Raw genomic sequence first — 25,934 nt, forward strand, 5'->3', positions numbered from 1 at the left:
TCTATTGTTTTAATCAGATGTTCACCTGAAGATATGGCTTGTAGTGCAACGAAACCGGTATTGATCGAGTAATAGAGGACTATGTATAGCTGAAACTGTTGTTAATAGCCAAGATGAATACTCGTAGCCGTGGTTGTTCCACCTACTAGGTTGTCTGCATGACTGATAAGAAGGTGGAAATAAATACATACTCAGACAACACCGGGTACTCAACTAGTATCATAGAAAGGAAATACTGGACCACTTTTCATTGTTACAAATGTAACCCGTGAAGAAGGTGACGACCAGTAAGAAAGGATGAAGAGTTGAGACGAAGTCAGACGTATTGTTTTGTAAATATTTTTCCTCTTAGTGCTGAGGATAGCCACGCAGAAACCTTGTTAGATGTCAGATGGTCTGTGTCACGTCGACATGTCTTAGGTGCTTCCATGAATTTGCCTTGCCTGCATAAACTTGAAGAGAAGTAGTTAACGTTCTTGAATCAGCTACTAAACATTTACTTGTTTCCTTTATTATATTGCTGTTATCAATTTCTTCGAACTGGTGAATTATTTCCTTCGTAACTAGTGAAGAATTTAAAGAGATAACACGTCAGCCTCAGATGTAAATGGAAACCAATCTTTAGCTAGGTTTCTGCCAAAATAATTTGGCCTTCTTCAGAAGCTATTGACACTAAACTATTGCATGCCAAAGTTTTAATGCTTATATTAATCCAATTCCTAACGTAAAGGTAGCTACTGTTAAGCATCCATATTTCCACTCGCGCATGTGCATGACCGTCAGCGGTGCTCGGTACTTAGCTGCTCGCTGCCATTAGTTCCGGCGCAGCTCTCACAACCTGCCGACCTCGTCCGCGCAGTGGGGCCTGCTGTTTCTCCTCAGCTATGTAATGTAGATTTATGACTGGGTACTACGGTGCTATAGTTTTATACTTGACACGGCCAAACTTTGGCATGCATTAGTTTAATGTCAATAGCTTCTGAAGAAGGTCAAATTATTTTGGCAGAAACCTACGTAAAAATTGGTTTCTATTTGCTATTCGTGACTGTGTAACCTTGCAACGTATTCTGTTAATTGGCTCTGTCCATCCTGACCTGGGCCTAGCTGACGCTGGCTTGTCCAGACGCAGCAGGAACTTTGGCCATCAGATATCCCAACCCTGATTCTTGGTTATCCTAGATATTTTAGGATATTCCTTTTATCAGTTCCATTTTACTGGGAACTAAACAACTTGCTTCCGCACAGCAGTAAACAAATTTTAGGCCAAGCATAATGATAGACATAGGCGATTTCGATACATTCGTACTTTTCCGTCATAGCTGCAGGACTCCTGTACGAACTGTGTGAATTTCAGACTGTGGTACTGATTCAGCAATTACGACCACGTTATACATTTGTTGGCCGTGAGACAATTTGGCGACTGGCATACCTTAGTATTTCTGATGGATCCTTTACGTCGATTCTCGGGTTGGGAGGGTAATCTGCATCGCCGTCAGCCTGTAGTAGGTTCATTCAGTCTTATGGGATGTAGTAAAACGTTATTTGAGCAGACTGATGACGTCCCTTTGCCAGTGATGTACAGCAATAGAATTTTCTTTCTTTAAACTGCTGACTGGGACTGTTACAGGGAAATTGTGCTGGCGTAGGTTGGCGTCAGCACACCAAGCGGCATAGAGATTACGAGTGTATCGATAGAGGACAATGATAAGACCCGCTGGCAACGCGCCGACAATGTCCTCTAGACCATCAGTATGTAAGATAGCCACCGATGACCGGAGGACCAGTTCATTCGAGTTCAGCCATTTAGTTCGAACTTGTTACGCCAGTTACTTCGATTCTGTACGCCATGGAGCTGCAGGGTGTCACCGAGACCGAGCGGCAGACTTAGCCCCTAGCACAGAGACATGCAGGACATAGTAACCTTACAGTGAACATAGCGGACTTAAACTGAATAGAGTCTACGTGGACTACACATAAGAGAGCTTTTACCACAGCACATGGAAACTAAGGTTAAGTAGCTCTTTGTTTATGAATAAAGAACCCAGTTATTAATTGCGATCAGTTTGTGTTATAGAACGAGGATACCGGCCACCAAGCTACATTCTCTCCTTGCTTCCCATGGTACAACTCTACAGAGACAACGAGACGACATGAAAGCGGCTAAAGAGAATACAACAGAAATAAACTGTGAGAAGGATCATGTTGAAAATGCTGGACGTACTTGAATATGTAGAAGAGGTAGGAACGTCGATAGTCCAATCGTATGCGATATCAAGCGAAATTTGTGACTGGGTTGATGATTTCTTGATAGGGAGAATGTAGCATGCTATGTTGAATTATGAGTCATCGACAGATGTAGAAGAAACTTTAGATGTACTCCAGGGAAGTGTGTACGGATCCTTGTTTTTCATGTTAACGGTAACCAGAGACTCTTCGCACGTAATGCAGTTATCCGTAATGTACTGCTGTCTGAAAAAGCTGCACAGCTATTCAGTCAGATCTTGATACAGTTCAGAGTATTGAAAATATAGGCAAATTGCATTGAATGTTCAAAAATGTAAAAGTGTGCACAGTTCAGACTAATGAAAATGTAGACAACTTGCTTTAAATGAAACTTCCTGGCAGATTAAAACTGTGTGCCGGACCGAGACTCGAAGTGAGTACCATTGCCTCTCATGGGCAAGTGTTCTACCATCTGAGCTACCCAAGCACGACTCACAACCCACCCTCACAGCTTCAATTCTGCCAGTACGTTGTCTCCTACCGTCCAAACTTCACAGAAGCTCTTCTGCGAAAGGCAAAGATCCCGGGTTCGAGTCTTGGGCCGACACGCAGTTTCAATCTTCCAGGAAGTTTCATATCAGCGCACTCTCCGCTGCAGAGTGAAAATCTCGTTCTGGAAACTTGCTTTAAATGCTGAAAAATGTTAAAATGTGCACTTGAAGACAGAAGAGAAACGCGGTATCTGATGACTAAAATTTTAATGAAGCACGGCTGAGATCCTTCAACTCACATAACTATCTGGGATGGCGGCAGCTGTGTAAGAGCACGAGAGCATGTGAACAACCTAACTTTCGACACCTTGCCGATTTATTGGTAATTTTTCCTTGAATGCTGTCAGACATAACATAGATGCTGCAATCTGACAGATAAGGCATGTAATCTACCGCGCTAATGCTCCTCTAAACTCCGTGCGACTTGACAACAAGGTCGTAAGCACACCCAGTTGTGCACGTTTTAAGGAGCTTCTGCACATGTGCGACTCGGGTGACGTAATTGCCTTACGGGCCAAATACATAAGGATTTGATAAACAATGTGCCCTTGCCCCTCAAAAAGGAGGTTACGGCAGTGCCCACTCTCAAAAAAAAAGCACACCGTCTTCAGGCCACGAGTGGCCTACCGGGACCATCCGACCGCCGTGTCATCCTCAGAGGAGGATGCGGATAGGAGGGGCGTGGGGTCAGCACACCGCTCTCCCGGTCGTTATCATGGTATTCCTGACCGAAGCCGCTACTATTCGGTCGAGGAGCTCCTCAATTGGCATCACGAGGCTGAGTGCACCCCGAAAAATGGCAACAGCGCATGGCGGCTGGATGGTCACCCATCCAAGTGCTGGCCACGCACAAAAGCGCTTAACTTCGGTGATCTCTACGGCAGAGCCACCAGATGAAACAAACTACAACAGATTTTTATTCCTGTTCAAGAATGGCTCTGAGCACTGTGGGACTTAACATCAGTCCCCTATAACTCAGAACTACTTAAACCTAACTAACCTAAGGACATCACACACATCCATGCCCGAGGCAGGATTCGAACCTGCAACCGTAGCAGTCACGTGGTTCCAGACTGAAGCGCCTAGAACCGCTCGGCCACAGCTGCCGGCTTATCCCTGTTCGCTCGGCATAAATATTCAAAAATGTTGTGTGTGAAATCTTATGGGACTTAACTGCTAAGGTCATCAGTTCCTAAGCTTACACACTACTTAACATAAATTATCCTAAGGACAAACACACACACACACATGCCCGAGGAGGACTCGAACGTCCGCCGGGACCATCCGCACAGTCCATGACTGCAGCGCCTTATACCGCTCCGCTAATCCCGCGCGGCTCGGCGTAAATCCCGTTAGATCATGGCGCACTCCTCAGATATGTTAATTCACTTACTATGGAGTAAAATTACATTAGACTTCAGTATGTGAATATTGTCTAACGTGTTCGTTCAGATAGATGCAGAGAGCCATAATGTTGCACGGGCGCACTGATCGCCAAATTTTTAACAAGGTGCATTTACAGCTCAGCGTTATTGTGACACTGTATTCCTTCCCCATGGGCGACTTTTTAAGCGTGCATACGGCCTTGGCTTCATTCCTGCGGTCACGCATTGAACTGCGCAGGCGAAGGAGCAATTGAAACAAGGTGACATTCTGCGTTTGGTATCTGCCCCCGACTTAAATCCCATCGATCACCTGTGGGATGCATTAGGGAGGCGTTTTGCTGCATGTCCTCATGCTCCAACGCCATTTAATCAGTTGTCAACGGCGCTGGTGGAAGAATGGAATGCAATATCACAGGAATTCCTTACCAACATTGAGGCCAGCACGGCAGCACGTTACAGAACGTCCAGTACCATTCATGGTAATCGCATATGTTATTAAGGAGCACGTCCGGCCTTTTGTAATGTCCTATGGACGATCACAAATCACGGTGACTTCGATGTGTTATTTCTTACAAATAAAGGTGCCATTTTTGTTTGCCTTACTGTGTATTTCTTGAGAAATTCCTGATAAACCAAAACTGCGACTCTAGTCCGGCCCTTTGAAGCTCTTTCCTACCTACTTTTACGGCATCTATCAAAAATAACATACGTCTCATATTACCTCTATATTACGTAGTACGTGTATTTTGCAAAGAAATAATATTGTAAGCTTCCAGTTTTAACACTGTCTTCCGTGGTTATTGTATAAAGCGATATGGTAATGCAATAAGAATGTTACTTGGATCATACTTTATTTTTCGTTGTCAATTACGTTGCATGTTTTTGCATGATGCTGTCAACAGATTCTCTCACAAAAGAAAGAATTTTAAATTGCCAAAATAATTTTGCATTTTCGAAAGGTAGGTGTAATATTTTATCGTAAAATAAGAAAACTAAACATAACTCTTTACTAGCAGGTATAAATGCTTGCAGATATATTACCAAATTTTGCACATAATAATTCCTTGTACATCTTAGATGACGAATAAAACTTTAGACTCCGATGTGAAAAATAACTGACTATCGGCATTTTCGTATCTGTTTACCGTTAACCAGTTGGTAGTATAACTAATCCAGTTAAACTAAGAGATGAGTAATTGCGGAGTCTTTCTCCTCTCTCATTCTCCCTGCCCAAGTTATATTTTCCCACTACTCTGTCTTCTGTGCCTTTCCCTCTTATCGCATTCCACTCGCCCATGATTGTTAGATTTTCGTCTACTTTAACACTTTGCCGTCCGCTCGTCTGGTACAAATTTATTCGCTTTGCGCCGGCATCGCTAATTGGGATTACTTGGCTTGTGGCCGGCCGCTTGTCACCTTTCCTTTGATGACAAGCTTCAAACACACTGACTGCGCGATTTAATTTTTTACGGAAATCCTCTATTTTGTCGCATCGTTCCACAAACTCTAATTTTATTTTCAAGTAACTTCTCTGCAAGTTCTACACTGTTATAATAATTATCCATGTTGAGGTCATGCCACTTTCCATAGTAAGGTGTCAATAGTTCCATCACTGCTTTTGGTAAGGGTTGTCCAGCACCGGAATATATCTTGAATGAGAAAATGTATTCCGTCCTCGAATCACACAGCATCCGAATGAGTTTGCCATATTTCGTCATTTTCTACGAACTGTATGCTTTAAAATTTAACTGTCCACGCCATGGTATCATTCCTTTATAATTGAGAAGTTTTGACTCAGATGAAACGTTTCTTTAAACTTTTTGGAAAAATAATGAATTACGAATTGCTCATTGAAAACCCGGTCGGCATTATCCGGTTTATTGTTGCTGTCGGAAAATTTGTAGATCTAGAAAAAGGCATATGACCGGGTTCCTAGGAGGAAGTTATTGTCTGTTCTACGAGATTATGGAATAGGAGGCAAACTTTTGCAAGCAATTAAAGGTCTTTACATGGATAGTCAGGCAGCAGTTAGAGTTGACGGTAAATTGAGTTCATGGTTCAGAGTAGTTTCAGGGGTAAGACAAGGCTGCAACCTGTCTCCACTGTTGTTCATATTATATATAGATCATATGTTGAAAACAATAGACTGGCTGGGTGAGATTAAGATGTGTGAACACAAAATAAGCAGTCTTGCATATGCGGATGACTTAGTTGTTATGGCAGATTCGATTGAAAGTTTGAAAAGTTGTATTTCAGAGCTAGATCAGAAATGTAAGGACTATGGTATGAAGATTAGCATCTCCAAAACGAAAGTAATGTCAATGGGAAAGAGAGATAAAGGGATTGAGTGCCAAATAGGAGGAACAAAGTTGGAACAGGTGGACAGTTTCAAGTACTTAGGCTGCATATTCTCACAGGATGGCAACATAGTGAAAGAACTGGAAGCGAGATGTAGCAAAGCGAATGCAGTGAGTGCTCAGCTACGATCTGCTCTCTTCTGCAAGAAGGAAGTCAGTACCAAGACTAAGTTATCTGTGCACCGTTCAATCTTTCGACCAACTTTGTTGTATGGGAGCGAAAGCTGGGTGGATTCAGGTTACCTTATCCATAAGGTTGAGGTAACGGATATGAAAGTAGCTAGGTTGATTGCAGGTACTAGTAGATGGGAACAATGGCAGGAGGGTGTCCACAATGAGGAAATCAACGAAAAACTGGGAGTAACCTCTATAGATGTAGCAGTCAGGGCGAACAGGCTTAGATGGTGGGGTCATGTTACACGCATGGGAGAAGCAAGGTTACCCAAGAGATTCATGGGTTCAGCAGTAGAGGGTAGGAGGAGTCGGGGTAGACCAAGGAGAAGGTACCTGGATTCGGTTAAGAATGATTTTGAAGTAATAGGCTTAACATCAGAAGAGGCACCGATGTTAGCACGGAATAGGGGATCATGGAGGAATTTTATAAAGGGGACTATGATCCAGACTGAACGCTGAAAGGCATAATCAGTCTTAAATGATGATGATGATGATAATATTTGTCTGAATCGGGTGCGGGACATAGTTTTGCGAAATATCGCTGTATCTGTCAGCGGATTCGTTGACCAGTAATCATCAATGCTTGATATTATTTTTACAATTCCGATAAGGATATCAAGCCCAAACCATTTTCTAAGATCGGATCCCGTAACGTCGACAAATTTGGCATTTTTAAAATCTAGTTTCCTTCTATTGCAATTTTGACTGTAATACTTGTTGATTTCGTTGCTAATAGATTCAGATAGATCGTTCTCAGTATATAATTCTACGATATCCACGACGCTCTGTGTATCTTTGGGAAATACGTTTGGACCCGGAGATCCTTCAAATTTATTCCTGGTCCTCAGTAAATCATAGTCTGTCTTCTTCGTCTGATTCATCAGAATGTTGGCAACCGTAGCGTTCGCCGAATTCTTCTTGGACATATTTCACTATCTTCCGACGATTCTGCTTCCCTTTCATTTTTTTGATACCCAATGTCTTCATCCCAACTGGCCAAGTCGTCCGGAACGTCAGACAAGACGTTCGCGCATTCATCGTAAATAATCGTATCGTCTCTTTCGTCTGCCATGATGAAAGTTCACAAGTACTTATAAATACAAAAAACTTTTTGACGTATGTAACTTATAGTTGCCTAAACGAAACACCAACAGAATGAAAAAGATACTTAATTGCTGTCACCAGCAACTGCGCGATACTATGCTCACGACACCACTGTGGTTTCGCCGGCCACTGAGTGATACTATGCTCACGACACCACTGTGATTTCGCCGGCCACTGAGTGATACTATGCACACGACACCACTGTGGTGTCGCCGGCCGTTGACCGCTATTTCGCGTACGACACCCCAGTGGTGTCGCCGGACGGCAAAGTGTTAACCTATTGAATTACCAGTTCAGTACCCTCATATAAATTCCATGTCTCTTTACCTCCTGCTTGTGACCTCGCTTTAATACGTGAGCTAATTTTGTTGCCGTTCGTTTGCTGCTGATTATGATGAAAACAGCCCCACCATTGAACTGTTTACCGTAACTCAATCTTCGTCATGCCATTCTATTCATAACGAAACCTACCCCGGTTAAACTACACTGAAGATACAAAGAAACTGATACAACGCTTAGGGCCCCCGCGAACACACGGAAGTGCCGCAACACGACGTGGCATGGACTCGACTAATGTCTGAAGTAGTGCTGGAGGGAACTGACACCATGAATCCTCTAGGGCTGTCCATAAGTCCGTAAGAGTACGAGGGGGAAGAGATCTCGTCTGACCAGCACGTCACAAGGCATCCCAGACATGCTCAAGCAAGTTCAAGACTGGGGAGTTTGGTGGCCAACGGAAATGTTTAAACTCGGATGAGTGTTCCTGGAGCACTCTGTAGCAATTCTGGGTGTGTGGGGTGTCGCATTGTCCTGCTTGAACTGTCCAAGTCCGTCGGAATGCACAATAGACATGAGTGGGAGCACTTAATCAGAACAGTTTCTCTGGCGCTTCAGTGTACGTTCTGTTAATGTTGACATTACGCCATATGTGTCTGACCAGACATCCTTATCTTTCTTCCATTCCAATCAACTCAACCCCAGTATATCTAGACTGTGACTATGCAAATTCCTTGTCCTAGTTCTTAACTTCCCTGTGATGTAAAAAATTCTGACAATCCACTCTCCTGCTCGTAAAATATTAATCTTTGGTTCATTATTCAACGTTCTTCTAGTGGTTATTTTTCCCTCCCAGAAATCCAAAAGCGGGGGGGATTAACTTATAATATTTTACCAATGAAGAGATCATCAGGACACTTTTGCAGCTGTAGACCACATATCTTGTGTATATTCCTTTTGTGTTCTGTCCATTGCTATCTGCATCTTCGTGTCGTTCATAAATGCTGGTTCATCCCCGTTTTCAGAGGAATTTCTCACCCCAAGGGCAAGAGAATGCCTTGAGGCACCGTCCAGTCCTTCGCCCTCTTCGCCAAGAGGTTGGGAGAACAAGTGTGAACCTTTACACAATATATCTTCTGCCCAAGTGCTGATGGCATTTATTTAAAATATAAGCAACGAGTGTGATCGATCTCGTCATCCGGGACATTTTGATAACGAGCCAGTGGAAGTACAAGATTATAAATCCTTTGGATACAGCGTGCATTATCTATGCCGATTCATTATTCCGTTCTAGTTCTCCACCGTCACATGAAAATACACTCCTGGAAATTGAAATAAGAACACCGTGAATTCATTGTCCCAGGAAGGGGAAACTTTATTGACACATTCCTGGGGTCAGATACATCACATGATCACACTCACAGAACCACAGGCACATAGACACAGGCAACAGAGCATGCACAATGTCGGCGCTAGTACAGTGTATATCCACCTTTCGCAGCAATGCAGGCTGCTATTCTCCCATGGAGACGATCGTAGAGATGCTGGATGTAGTCCTGTGGAACGGCTTGCCATGCCATTTCCACCTGGCGCCTCAGTTGGACCAGCGTTCGTGCTGGACGTGCAGACCGCGTGAGACGACGCTTCATCCAGTCCCAAACATGCTCAATGGGGGACAGATCCGGAGATCTTGCAGGCCAGGGTAGTTGACTTACACCTTCTAGAGCACGTTGGGTGGCACGGGATACATGCGGACGTGCATTGTCCTGTTGGAACAGCAAGTTCCCTTGCCGGTCTAGGAATGGTAGAACGATGGGTTCGATGACGGTTTGGATGTACCGTGCACTATTCAGTGTCCCCTCGACGATCACCAGTGGTGTACGGCCAGTGTAGGAGATCGCTCCCCACACCATGATGCCGGGTGTTGGCCCTGTGTGCATCGGTCGTATGCAGTCCTGATTGTGGCGCTCACCTGCACGGCGCCAAACACGCATACGACCATCATTGGCACCAAGGCAGAAGCGACTCTCATCGCTGAAGACGACACGTCTCCATTCGTCCCTCCATTCACGCCTGCCGCGACACCACTGGAGGCGGGCTGCACGATGTTGGGGCGTGAGCGGAAGACGGCCTAACGGTGTGCGGGACCGTAGCCCAGCTTCACGGAGACGGTTGCGAATGGTCCTCGCCGATACCCCAGGAGCAACAGTGTCCCTAATTTGCTGGGAAGTGGCGGTGCGGTCCCCTACTGCACTGCGTAGGATCCTACGGTCTTGGCGTGCATCCGTGCGTCGCTGCGGTCCGGTCCCAGGTCGACGGGCACGTGCACCTTCCGCCGACCACTGGCGACAACATCGATGTACTGTGGAGACCTCACGCCCCACGTGTTGAGCAATTCGGCGGTACGTCCACCCGGCCTCCCGCATGCCCACTATACGCCCTCGCTCAAAGTCCGTCAACTGCACATACGGTTCACGTCCACGCTGTCGCGGCATGCTACCAGTGTTAAAGACTGCGATGGAGCTCCGTATGCCACGGCAAACTGGCTGACACTGACGGCGGCGGTGCACAAATGCTGCGCAGCTAGCGCCATTCGACGGCCAACACCGCGGTTCCTGGTGTGTCCGCTGTGCCGTGCGTGTGATCATTGCTTGTACAGCCCTCTCGCAGTGTCCGGAGCAAGTATGGTGGGTCTGACACACCGGTGTCAATGTGTTCTTTTTTCCATTTCCAGGAGTGTAGTTAATAGCATATAGCTGCAGTGATTTCGATAAAGTCAAAGCTTTGAAGTAGTCAACGTAATTCGAGTTAACTGCTTTTAATTACTGATGTGTGTTACATTGTGCAAGTGCTCCTTAATTATCTTTTTGACCAGCTTACAAATGTATTTAGCAACCATTTGAACCGAATGAGCTGCTCATGGGTACTGAACATTTGATTTCCGATCAAAGCGATTACTCTAGCTCTGTTTGACTATTGTATGAAAATGCTCGTAGGAATGTGGTTGCATATGGGTTACTACCTCAGCTTGTGCGAGTTCTGTTTCTGTGAGTGTTCAAAGCTGCGCTTGGAAAAACTTTGCCCATTCTGAAATTTCATTCGATAGTGTCAATTATTAAGACAGTATGGGTGATACTTTCTTTAATTATTTGTAGTAAAAATTCCTTGAAATTAGCTTCGCTGACGATTTTTTATTTAAATAATGCTTAACACCGTTATCAATAGCCATTTCTGAAAAAAATATCAGCTGATTACTTCAACTGAGATCTTTACTGCCTTCTGGAAAGTGCATAATGACGCTGAACATAATACGTCGCGTACCAAGGACAAAGTGAAACTTTTATTGACACTATATATTTCTACTGCGTAGGAGTAAACGTATTCTACTCATCGATCATGTTGTCACCCATAATCAATATTCCTTACAAACAGAGAAATAAAATTTTTGGGTTTCTTCTTATACTGTCGCCTTTATCATAACTTAATACTAGACGTAGAAGGTATCACGGCAGGATCAGTAGTCAACTTACCATCAGCATGGTTAGTTATTCACTGTGCGTGGAAGTATTCGTTATGACCTCAAACGTTTTACCCGTTGTATCAGTTTACGATTTTCATAGAGACATTAGGTTAAACGAATTATTATAAATGGTGATTCAATGCATGCGTGCCGGTCGCGGTGGTCTAGCGGTTCTAGGTGCTCAGTCCGGAACCGCGCGACCGCTACTTCATGGTAAAATTTTACCGTTACGGAAATAAACTATACGTCTACCTTACCTAAGTTCAGTTGCACCAGGTAAACTATTTATAGAACTAAAAATATCGGTCTCGAAATGCTCTGTGTACTAAGAAAGCAACTATTTGTATTAATACTAATAAACCACCACTAACACCTATACCAACAAAACTTAACAAAGTTATTAACTAAAACCAAAAATTCAAGCAGCGTCTGGAGCACTTAATGAGGTTAAAAAACTGAATTAAAATTTCATGAAATATTTCACTAGAAATATTAAGAAACTTCAGCTGAAAGCTAAAGGGTGAAATTTACCAAACGACTTCAACGCACAGAAACCTCTAAAAAAACTGCGAATGAAGCTTCCAAAAGTTTATTCAATCGTTATTTCGCCACAAACGGAAACGAAGCACTGCTGAAAGCAGTTAAATTTAATAGCTTTGTAACACTGTACAAATACCTTTTTCAGAACTTAGCTTTATAACCGCTACAGCTGCATCTGCAAATTAGCATACTGAACAGTAGTAATACAAGTTCCTGTAGGAAAGAAGGGAGCATTGTCGTGCTTTTAGCTACCATTCTTGATTTGCTTTTCACTGGGAGCCGGATACTGAAGTGATTCAATACTAGGGTATTAACTTCGTGTACGCGTACAAAACGTTAATCACATTCTGCTGATAAAGCTAGCTTACGGTATCATAAATTGGAGACTACATTACACGTCACCCAAATACATCGCAATTTTACGGAAAAAGTGCATTAGATTGCCCCATATAGCACCACGTTACATGTTTACTATATCAAATATTTGAACGTGTTACTTTTAGAGCATCACTCTTTTCGTCATTGCTCGTTGTTTTATACGATTATAGATTGATAGCACTCATCGAGATTACATTTTTGTTAATGTCTTACATTAATATAACTATACAGGATACTATAGCATTGTCTGTTACTGCGCAAAGGTCAAACTTTCTGTAGAGTGTCACACTAAACCAAAGGCAGAATTGAAAAAAAAAAATCAAGAAATGAAATAAAGCAAACTCTCAAATATGAGCAAAATACATGCTCATACACATAACTCGCGAGATTCTCGAAGTACAGAACTCATCTAAAGCCTACTTACTCTCTTATTCTAGCATCTACATACCTTGATATGAGTAACATGAAAGTAGTTAAAGTACATCATTTTTGTGCTAAGCCTTAGGTTACTTGTCTTAGCATTGCTGTAAAATATTTACATAATTTCTCAGTACTGCAAGTTGTACCGTAGACAATTCGCACCGGGAAACGTCTGGTAATGTACACACGTGCGTGTCTGTTATCTCCTCTCTTCATTGGTATACTTAGATACCATGGGATACGATCCCCTTTTAATCACATCTAGAAATCTGATATAGTGAATTTTAATTTGCTTTTAATTCAGTGTTTCCTCCATTTCCCAAAGAAAATTTCTTTTCATTTATTACCATGGTCACTTACATCCTCTTTCTGAATCCTTCATTACTAGTGCTTCAATAATAAGTAGCATAGTTTTACATGAAACAAAGAAAATAAAAACTACATCAATGAAACGAGGCTCAAGATGCATAAAATATTCACCAAAATTATACAATAGTCCCGTGTTGCGGCAGCTAGTGTGGACTTACCCCGTAAGATATCAGAATGAAGAAGAAATGCTAGACTGCACTTCGTCTCAGAATGCTAAATTTCCGGAGGTGGCACAAATCACAAAGTTCACAGCAGGAGTAAAAATGATAATTCTCGTTGGCAGTTAGTATTCTATTGAAACAAAACTTCACACTGGATCAGACTCTGCGGAATGCTTCCTGCCTCATTTTCTGCTATCATGAGACGTGCAGATATCGCTGTAGGAAAGCGACAAGTTGAGTGGTGGAGGACCCCGTTAATTGGCAGTACAATGCGGTAATATACGTCGCAGTGTACAGCAAGAATAATCAGACTCCACACATGAAATAATTTAAACTACAGTTTCTAATAGAAAGACCGCAAATACGCGTGTGGTAGCACGCTGTGTCGCATAATTGACGCATCACCAAACTTTCGCTTCCCGGCGGCATTAAGTTGGTGCAATAAGAAATAAATGTATAGAAACATGTTTTTATTTTGTTATTTTTTAAATCATCAGTATTCTGATTTTTTTTGATGGGGCACGCCTCAAATTACTCTCCTTTGCCAAACGTTTCATCTTAGAGTAGTAACTGGAGCCTAGGTTGTCAATTATTTGCTGTATGTTGTCCAATATCTGTCTTCTCCTACAGACTTTACCCTCTGCAACTCCCTCTAATATCGTGGAAGTTACTCTCTGGTGTCCCGGCAGATGTTCTATCACTCTGTGTCTTCTTCTTGTCAATGCTTTCATTTATTCCGTTCCACGCCGATTCTGCAGAGAAGTTCCTCACTCCTTACCTTTTCAGATCACCTTATTTTTATCATTCTCTTGTAGCACCACATCCCAAATGCTTCGATTCTCTTCTGTTCCGGGTTACCCACAGTCCATTATTCACAACTACACAATGCTGTGTTCCAAACGTACATCCTCAGAAGTTTCATCCCCAAAGGTCTATGTTTGATACTAGCAGATTTCTCTCTGCATCATCACATCTTTGACAATTGCTGATTCTTGCGTCTTTTAGGGGCAGCTTCCCACCCCAAGTGCAAGGGAATGCCCTGAACCTCTGTTCGCTCCACCGCTCTCTTTGACAAGGCCGTTAACAGAAAGAGGATTACTTCTTAAGCCGACACTCTTCAGTTGCCACAATTCATGACTTTTTTTCTCAAAATCTAACCAGCGGCGGTTTTGTAACCCGGGATCCCATACGTTTTTGATTACCAATCAAAGACGCTACCCCCTTTTTTTCACCAAACTATCTACTTGTCTGACATAGCTTGATCTCAAAAGAAAGTGGGGCAAAAGTCAAAACTACCCCTACTTTGCACCGATGCCACAAAGATATTAACTGTTGTTTTTCAGGCGCTGCCCCTAATTATTCCCAAATATTCTCTCAAGGCGATAGGATTCACGGTTTTACAACTCTTTTTCTACATAATTATGATTAGCAAAAGTGTTGAAATGAAAATTTTATAATACGTGATGTTACAAGAAGAATATTTCTCACAAGAAAACAAAAATAGCATTTGTAGGTTGCTTGTGCAACTTCAGTTAGAACACTCTTTCTTCTAGAAACAGTGCAAATTGATGTTTCTCGTTCAGTGCCATCGGCGTTCTCTATCAGCAAAGTTGCGGTGTAAAAATACCTACAAAATGACTTCGCTAATGCCTCAGTGGACAAGTGACTCTCTTTTCTTTCTCACTACTCACAATTCAAGGCTCCCCTTAATCAATGTGATATGCGGCAGCGTTCTCGCTTCCCGCGCCCGGGTTCCCGGGTTCGATTCCCGGCGGGGTCAGGAATTTTCTCTGCCTCGTAATGACTGGGTGTTGTGTGATGTCCTTAGGTTAGTTAGGTTTAAGTAGTTCTATGTTCTAGGGGACTGATGACAATAGATGATAAGTCCCATAGTGCTCAGAGCCATTTAATCAATGTGATAGAGTACAGATTGTCAGACTGAGCGTGGCACTCACCAATTGGGCGGGGGTGGGGGAGGGGGACTGGAAATTAACCAAGATATGTGTGAATAATTTGGAAAGAGCGTGCAGTCACCTCGACAGAGAAGTGTCCGAATTAAAGTCACGTCAGGTTTGACGCTGAGATAAAAAGGTAAGATCTTTTGTCTCTGTCTCCGGACGATGACATGGACGTGAAGCTACGCTCTTCTCTGTCCTGGAGGCGATAGTCAGGGCAAAGGAGGAACTCCTTTACTATGGTTCCATTCTTTTGGTTGAAACCTGGTACCACGTCACTTTCATGGCGGTGGGCAGAAAGTGGTACTGCATCATTTTTCACTCTCATGGCAAATTGAAAGTTGAGTAGTGTAAAAGTCTCGTGCCTTCAGTGGGTGTGTTGCGAGGAGATTCGAGATCTCAAAGCTATATTCGAAAATGGCCTTCGATACACGGGACAACTGCGTATTGACGTGCGCCACCGACACCGGTGGGACATGTGAGACTGGCAACGGAACCTCCAATACACGATCCGTGAGGCAGGCATGTTGACCGGTCTATCGTTCCCAGTATTGCTCATAAAGGGGTCAGCTGACCGCGTCCGGACGTTAACTGTTCCCAGCCAGCTGGCACGCAGGGGGAGGGTGAGAGTGTCGTAACATTCTCTAAATACACGTCTTGTGAATAGGTAATAACCGAAGACCACCCAAATTCTGTAACCTGTCATCACTGGTAGAGGGAAGAGTAGTGTCACTTGACTTAGTTCTCATGCCAAGGTACTCCACATGCTGTAGCTTGTTCAAATCCCTCATCTGGTTCAAAGGGCTCTGAGCACTATGGGACTTAACTGCTGTGGTCATCAGTCCCCTAGAACTTAGAACTACCTAAACCGTAACTAACCCAAGGACATCACACACATCCATGCCCGAGGGAGGATTCGAACCTGCGACCGTAGCGGTCGTGCGTGCGGTTCCAGGCTGTAGTGCCTAGAACCGCTCGGCCACTCCGGCTGGCCCCTCATCTGGTTCTGGTGCATCATCGTGTGTGCGATCTGTAACTACCACCGATAGATTGCCTAAATGTGAGTCCACAATATCTCAGTTCAGTAACTGGCGGCAGATGGCTATTACAACTAGTCGGAGACCGTGTCCGATATCCAATGCCCCCACTTGTTGACATTGAAAACACTGCCGGTGGTCTGTCCGTATTGCTCGAACCAGTTTAGTACATTGAAGATTTAATCGGTGGAACGAGTCAGTAGTAGCTGGTGGTCGGCGTAGGTCCGATATCAGAAGGTGATGTCTCACAGTGTGATGCCAGATAGCCAGTGGGTGACACGCTGAAACAGTGGTTAGAGCGTGATTGCACAAAGGCAGGCAGAAAGGGGGCATCCTTGTCATATAGGCCTCTCGACGGGTATTGGGCTCACCGTTCGTCCATTCACTGGAAATGAGAGGTCCCTGCTGCCAAAAGCCGCTGCAGCGTGTCGACGAGGCCTTTGGCTATAGCCCATCATCTGGAGGAGGAATTATGGTGAATTTTACCGAAGGCGCGATCGAAATCGAATGCGGTCTTCCGAAAGCCTCGCAAAGTTCTTGTAACTGCCATTTACCATTGTTAGTCACCGATAGTCACTGACCGACTGCCCCCCCCCCCCCCCCCACTGGCTTGTGTACCAGTATGAGAAGTCCTCCGATACAAGTAGGAGGTAGAAGAGAGCAGTCAGGGGAAAAGAGTTCGCGGGATATTGTAGCTCAGCGGGAACCGTGTTTGATATGTCGATGCATCTTATCAGATGTATCGTTGTTAATAACTTGCACAAAGACCATACTGCACTCACGTTCAGAAAACACAGAACACCTTGATCGACTAGAGTTAGGACGATCATAATCACAGGACACATACACTACGGGAAATTATAATTTCTACACAAAGAAGCAATGCAGATAATAAACGGGTATTCATTGGTTAAATATATTATACTAGAAATGACATGTGACTTACATTTTCACGCAGTTTGGGTGCATAGATCCTGAGAAATCAGTAGCCAGAACAACCACCTCTCTCCGTATTAACGGCCTTGATAAGCCTGGGCATTGAGTCAAACAGAGCTTGGATGGCGTGTACAGGTACAGCTGCCCATGCAGCTTCAACACGAGTTGAAGTTCATAAAGAGAAGTAACTGGCGTATTGTGACGAGGTAGTTGCTCGGCCACCATTGACCAGACGTTTTCAATTGGCGAGGGATCTGGAGAATATGCTGGCCAGGGCAGCAGACGAACATTTTCTGTATCCGGAAAGGCCCGTACAGGACCTGCAACATGCGGTCGTGCATTATCCCGCTGAAATGTAGGGTTTCGGAGGGATCGAATGAAGGGTAGAGCCACGGGTCGTAACACATCTGAAATGTAACGTCCACTGTTCAAAGTGCCATAAATGCGAACAAGAGGTGACGGAGACGTGTAACCAATGGCACCCCTTACCATCACGCCGGGTGATACGCCAGTAGCCAGCCGCGGTGGTCTAGCGGTTCTAGGCGCGCAGTCCGGAACCGCGCGACTGCTACGGTCGCAGGTTCGAATCCTGCCTCGGGCATGGATGTGTGTGATGTCCTTAGGTTAGTTAGGTTTAAGTAGTTCTAAGTTCTAGGGGACTAATGACCACAGCAGTTGAGTCCCATAGTGCTCAGAGCCATACGCCAGTATGGCGATGACGAATACACGCTTCCAAAGTGCGTTCACCGCGATGTCGCCAAACACGGATGCGACCATCATGATGCTGTAAACACAACCTGGATTGATCCGAAAAAATGACGTTTTGCCATTCGTGCACTCAGGTTCGTCGTTGAGTACACCATCGCAGGCGCTTCTGTCTGTCATTCACCGTCGAGAGTAACCGGAGCCATGGTCTCCGAGCTGGTAGTCCATGCTGCTGCTGCAAACGTCATCGAACTGTTCGTGCATATTGTTGTTGTCTTGCTAACGTCTCCATCTTCTGACTCAGGGAGCGAGACTTGGCTGCACGATCCGTTACAGCCATGCGGGTAAGATGCCTGCCATCTCGATTGCTAGTGATACGAGGCCGTTGGGATCCAGCACGGCGTTCCGTATTACCCTTCTGAACCCATCGATTCCATATTCTGCTAACAGTCATTGGATCACGACCAACGCAAGCAGCAATGTCGCGATACGATAAGCCGCAGTGGCGATAGGCTACAATCCGACCTTTATCAAAGTCGGAAACGTGATAGTACGCATTTATCCTCCTTAAACGAGCCATCACAACAACGTTTCGCCAGTCAACGCCGGTCAACGGCTGTTTGTGTATGAGAAATCGGTTGGAAAGTTTCCTCATGTCAGCACGTTGTAGGTGTCGCCAAAGGCGCCAACCTTGTGTGAATGCTCTGAAAAGCTAATTGTTTGCATAATATAGCATCTTCTTCCTGGCTGTTTAATTTCGCGTTTGTAGCTCGTCATCTTCGTGGTGTAGCAATTTTAATGGCCAGTAGAGTACATTAGTTTGCTCTACAGAAATGATTAGCATTTCTATCACATTAGTTGAGTGTGTGTCCTGTTGCCTAGTAGGCGCTGGGTCTTACATAGGTCCGATGACCCGTTCCATGCGAGAGGTCCGAATGGTAATTGATATATGGCCATCCATCCTGCATTCACCTGGTTCCTAACTTCATCAGTTGTGGTTGGTACTGGACCACTACATTGCACCTGTCGTTTCATCTTATCCCACACATTTTCGATTGTCAATACATCTGTTGGTCTGACGGGCCTGTGACACAGAGAAGGCACGTGTGAGTTCAGCACCGGGTGGTCGTGTATTGTCTTGCTGAAAGGTGGCACCTGGGTTGTTGTGCAGAAAGGGTATGGCTATGTATAGAAATATGTTATTCACGTAGGTTACACTGGTCACAGTGACTTGGACATGCACCAGCTGGATATGTATCCACACGACAATAGCACCTCACACCATAAGGCCTTGCCTTGAGCTGTATATCATGTGCGAAAACAGTCACTGTGATTCTAGTCCCCATGTCTGCGGCGGACCAAAATGTGACCATAATTTTCAAACAAACAAATAGAACCTGGATTAGTCCGAAAACACTATCTGATACCATCCGAGAGCTCGTGACATCGTTCCATACTTCATTGCCGTCTAGCATGTTTCTGTACATTCGTCTAAGGTAGGCGCAGAAGTGGAAGACGCGCACGAAATTCATTCCGTAATAAAATACGACGGACTGTCACCACTCCTAGTGCACGATGTGTTACACTATTCCATAGTTGTGACAAAGCCGAGGTGAACACAGATCTGTTCTGCAATGCTATTCGGAAGAGTTGTCGATCTTCTCGGGGGGGGGGGGGGGGGGGGCTGGGTGGTGCCACCTGACATATCTCGTCGTGTTTTGGGACCTTTTGTGAACCCTTCTGCACACTCCAGTCCACTGCCGAAACAATTCATCGCATACGTTTACGAGCAGCAATTTCCCTAACGGATGCATCACATTCTTTCGCCTAAATGATACGCACTCTATCAAACGTACTGATTAGACGGTACAGTTCGAGCATGAGTCTGCGAGGCATCCTGCACGTCTCTTCAAGTCACAGTGAGCCATTACCTTTGATTTAGAGCGACAACGAGAACCGCAGGCAAATTTTACCAGTAGAGGGTGTTGTGCGCGGTATCCATGTTGAACTGGAACGCGAGAACTGACATGAGTCAAATGCTAATCATCTCCGCAGAACCTACTAATGTACAGTCGTGCTCAAAAGTATCCGAACGACCTGAATTGCATTGCGCTTGATTCGCATGCAACCCACACAACGCAGCTGTCTAGCAGGTCCTCTAATCGCTCCTTGGTACAGTCGTTTGACTATTGAAAACGGCTCCAACGAGTTACCACTAGAAAACTCGGCTCTGTATCGCAAAACTCAAGATGTAAAGTCATACCACGATACTACAAATATCAGGGAACACCTTATCACTGATAAGACTGTCCTTAAGGCTTATAAGCTCACATTTATTGCAATAAATGACATACCTGAAATGTTACCACTCTCATTATTACGTCAGATAGGTAATGCACGTAGTAAGTTCGTCGTATTCATGATTTCCTCTTCAAAGTAACATACTGTACTTGTTATTTAACACAAAATGACATTAAAAATTTAAGTTATGCACGAGCAGCTAGTTGAGAATATGTATGAACTTCAAATGGCACGACGAACCTTCTCGTTCTGCATTTGGATTCAAACCCAGGTCATGCAGACTAAGATTTCGTGACTGACGGAAACTAACAGTCATTCCTGACTAGGCATACAAAGAGTGATATACCTCGATTTTCGACAGTGTCAGTTAGCAAATATCAATTTTAAATTACATAACGTAAACATTTTTAACGGACGCGAAATCCTACCCATCATCTATTGTCCCTGTTTACGAACTACGAGAGATGTTAAATATTGCTTCTTCAGAAGTAACTGACTTGAAATGCCGTGAGGTAAAGCTTTGTGTTGGACAGGGATTCGAACCCAGAACCTAATCGGATTGTTATCGAAGCACAATCAACTGTGACACATTGGATTTTCTCGGCAGTAGCTAGATGTTTTAACTGAAATGACGAGACAAAACATTAATTTTTTCCTTCCCAGGACTCCATCCAGGAACCTATCACTGTTATATATTAGAGAAAACGAACGTTAAGTATGGGTTTGTTACATCAGCAGCGACATGTGAGCATGTTCGGACTATAAATAATATGACGAAGAGTTCAATGCTGACTGGGAATCGTACCCCATACATACCGTTGTTGACTACACACACAGAGAAGTCAGCTACAGAATTTTTCTCCACCAGCAGCTCGGAATAACATCCTTGAACTTAGAGTGATCTCTCAAATAGTTCTGTGTTTCACTGGGAGTCAAAAACGTCAGATATAGTTAGTGTTGACAACGAATGAAAATGCATTAAAAATCAAAATTATTATCCATCAGCAGATACGTGTTGTCATACTAGAGCTTGATAATACATAATGACAACTTTAGTGCCGGGCCAGCATTCGAACCCATTCACGCGCAATATGTGTAGATGTTGAGGAATCTGCAGTTTTGAACAAACAACAAATTGTAGTCGAGCTGTATTGTTACGAAGGGATCAAATTCTGCGTTAAGGGCGGACAGAGTGGCATTCCAAGTTCAAAACCAATTTTATTGACATACAGAAGCTCAGAAAAAGATGGAATAAGGGTCCTGTGACCCTACATAGCGTTTGTTTCGTCAATAATTAGTATAAGGAAGGTTACTGGTGATAGAGTTCCCATATTTCGCCACTCCTGACTTTATTGTGATGCAACCTAACGACTACTTGGTAGAGAAGGAATATCATGTTTAATGTGAATTTCAGACCACAATACCATTATACCTTCTTCACTTGGCGCAGCCAGAAAACAATAGAATCTGTCTCTCCGTATTAAAAATCACCGGCAGAAGCGTGCCTCTGTCGGCACGAATTAGTAAAATACTACTCACTTAGATTTCGATTGGGTCTGTATTTAATTGGTATGATGTGTCATACTCAACAGGTATGCAAATGTGGCATTTCATAAATAAAGTTATGTATTCCTAGAGACCCAAAATTTGCTTGTCAGCAGCGGAACGAGGTGTTACCTGTTGTGCAGCATTGTAGGTTTTTCACCATTGCACTATGAGCTGAAAGTATTTTCTTGCGATTTACTTATCGATGTTCGATCTGACTGCTTGTAGCTCTTCCACAGAAGGGATAAAAACGTTACATTCAGCGAGACTGGAACCGCGAACCATAACAGACGCTTTTTCAGAGGTCAGCACGTCACCACGGAGCTAGTGAAGAGGTATGTGTTGCTCATTTCTTTTACGAGGCCAATAGTGTCTAGAAGTCGGAAACCGCTATTTAAAGGGCGAGTTTAGTTGCGATTTACACATGCAACGATTTTCCTTGGTTGAAAACCGTAATTTTACAATCTTTTGTTACACCTGAAGCGATAATAACTCAGTTTATCCAATGGAAATGACAGGAAAAATCAAGTGAACTTTGAGGCTTAATTCCGTGCACACCAGGAAGTAACTCGTCGATCACAGAGTTGCCAAATATACCTTGCCTTGTTGCCAAATCTCAGTTACAGTACTAGCAGGAAGAAGACGAACCGATGTGATCCTACAGCGGGCTGGGAAGTGACCACAGCTGGCCTTTCAAAGACGCAGCTGTAACAGCCTGAAATACGTAATGCGTCTTATTCGTATTTCTGTAACCAGGTTTAGGGACTGGAGCGTAGTTACTAATAATACTCAGAACTGACTGGAAACTAAGCATCATAAATCAGTATATCTCATAGTAGTTTTTATATTTCTTTCGTAACTGTACTCAAACCTAAGAAACTCATTCATGGACGTTTTCATGCCTCGCCGATAGTTGAGCACACCAAACAAATCAAAATAAAAAAAGAATGTGTGTGAGTGTGTCTGTGTGTGTGTATGTGTGTGCGAGAGAGAGAGAGAGAGAGAGAGAGAGAGAGAGAGAGAAAGAGAGAAGGAGACAGAGACAGAAATAAAGATAAAGAAGAATGAGAGAGAGGGTAAAAAATTGTTGTAAAGAAATTGAATACCGGTATGTAAAGAAATCTTTCATTAAAATAAAACGTTCCACATCATTACGAAGTGTCGCTATTAATCCAATCTAATCCAATCAATCATATTGCTGAATAACCGTGAAGAGTCATGAATTACCGAAATTTTCGCCAATATCAGCAACCAAATCTAAACTTGAAAATGAAAGACGACAGTTTTTGTAATGAACCGGGACTCCTACCAAGACCCTTTCATCCCTGTTAACTAACCACGAAAGACGTCTGATATACCTCCATTCAGAAGTATCAAAATGTGTTGCATTTAAAGATGAAGTGCTTGATGTGAACCAACATGACCTTCCAGTGGGACACATTGTGTCCCCCTTTTCCTCGTGTGGAATTTGTCAGTAAGCTTTTTGCCTTCCAACCAGCGAAATGAGGCCGAGACCGGCCGGTAAACGATTCACAAAACCACGATCTAGTGCCGTTAAGACGATTTCTTTAAACAGTGGCGTAGCTGAAGGAATTTAGTTTCTTCTCAAATCGTCATACGCAGCAACGTTCACAGATATCTCAAACAGGAAAAGCTCTTGATCCAGGTACGATGGTTGTAAAACAAACTTCCCACAGTTTGTGTCAGGGTTGATCTTTTCGTGTGATAGCACTGCGTAAATACACTCCTGGAAATTGAAATAAGAACACCGTGAATTCATGGTCCCAGGAAGGGGAAACTTTATTGACACATTCCTGGGGTCAGATACATCACATAATCACACTGACAGAACCACAGGCACATAGACACAGGCAACAGAGCATGCACAATGTCGGCACTAGTACAGTGTATATCCACCTTTCGCAGCAATGCAGGCTGCTGTTCTCCCATGGAGACGATCGTAGAGATGCTGGATGTAGTCCTGTGGAACGGCTTGCCATGCCATTTCCACCTGGCACCTCAGTTGGACCAGCGTTCGTGCTGGACGTGCAGACTGCGTGAGACGACGCTTCATCCAGTCCCAAATATGCTCAATGGGGGACAGATCCGGAGATCTTGCTGGCCAGGGTAGTTGACTTACACCTTCTAGAGCACGTTGGGTGGCACGGGATACATGCGGACGTGCATTGTCCTGTTGGAACAGCAAGTTCCCTTGCCGGTCTAGGAATGGTAGAACGATGGGTTCGATGACGGTTTGGATGTACCGTGCACTATTCAGTGTCCCCTCGACGATCACCAGTGGTGTACGGCCAGTGTAGGAGATCGCTCCCCACACCATGATGCCGGGTGTTGGCCCTGTGTGCCTCGGTCGTATGCAGTCCTGATTGTGGCGCTCACCTGCACGGCGCCAAACACGCATACGACCATCATTGGCACCAAGGCAGAAGCGACTCTCATCGCTGAAGACGACACGTCTCCATTCGTCCCTCCATTCACGCCTGTCGCGACACCACTGGAGGCGGGCTGCACGATGTTGGGGCGTGAGCGGAAGACGGCCTAACGGTGTGCGGGACCGTAGCCCAGCTTCATGGAGACGGTTGCGAATGGTCCTCGCCGATACACCAGGAGCAACAGTGTCCCTAATTTGCTGGGAAGTGGCGGTGCGGTCCCCTACGGCACTGTGTAGGATCCTACGGTCTTGGCGTGCATCCGTGCGTCGCTGCGGTCCGGTCCCAGGTCGACGGGCACGTGCACCTTCCGCCGATCACTGGCGAGAACATCGATGTACTGTGGAGACCTCACGCCCCACGTGTTGAGCAATTCGGCGGTACGTCCACCCGGCCTCCCGCATGCCCACTATACGCCCTCGCTCAAAGTCCGTCAACTGCACATACGGTTCACGTCCACGCTGTCGCGGCATGCTACCAGTGTTAAAGACTGCGATGGAGCTCCGTATGCCACGGCAAACTGGCTGACACTGACGGCGGCGGTGCACAAATGCTGCGCAGCTAGCGCCATTCGACGGCCAACACCGCGGTTCCTGGTGTGTCCGCTGTGCCGTGCGTGTGATCATTGCTTGTACAGCCCTCTCGCAGTGTCCGGAGCAAGTATGGTGGGTCTGACACACCGGTGTCAATGTGTTCTTTTTTCCATTTCCAGGAGTGTATTTTGTCTAAGAGGTATCACAAGTATTGTTCCTGTAGCTGTGGGAATCATTGGCTGAAAATTAGTTTAACACCAGTGGGTACAGCATTGCTAAATATTCAAAATGATTATCAACCTAAGTCTGAGTTCATCCACAAACTGAGGCGTATTTATAATATTGTAGCTAGACTGTGTATCGTTGTCTTCCTTGAGTGGGCATCGGAAGGCGTTTACACACACGTATACAATACAATGATGGCTTGCAGAAAATAGAGGCGAAACGCGTATGACACTAAAATTGTGTTTTATTCAGTTGCTGTCAGACGGTCCATAAGTAAAAATTATCAATATACCGTAAAACAACTTACTGTGTCGGGCTAGCAAGAGAATTTCATGTGTAAAGGTTTTCTCCTGATTTCGATACAGAATTGTTCTGGAAATTCGCAGCCCCATTAAGTAAACCAGAAGAAAAAGCTTGCATTCGCTGGCCCCTATCACAGAACTGACGAATTATGGGGCCGTTGCGATAAATACAGAAATAAAGATAAAGAAGAATGAGAGAGAGGGTAAAAAATTGTTGTAAAGAAATTGAATAGCGGTATGGTGTTGGTCGCTCAGCCTGATAATGCATGGTGAAAGATAAGAAAAGTTGTCACTTACGCGAAGAACAGTATTTCTTTAGACAAAAAATTCAATTTTCTGACTCAGTGTCTTAGATTACACGAGGATTTTATAGCAAGAGTCATTCAAATGGATAGATGAGTCAGTTCAGTACCATACGCGGAAGTGATTGCACTGTCACAGTGTTGCCAAATGTTAGTGACGATGTTGACAGTTCTCAGCTGTGCTAGAA

The sequence above is a fragment of the Schistocerca nitens genome, chromosome 8 (genome assembly GCF_023898315.1).
Source record: "Schistocerca nitens isolate TAMUIC-IGC-003100 chromosome 8, iqSchNite1.1, whole genome shotgun sequence".
NCBI lineage: Eukaryota > Metazoa > Arthropoda > Insecta > Orthoptera > Acrididae > Schistocerca > Schistocerca nitens.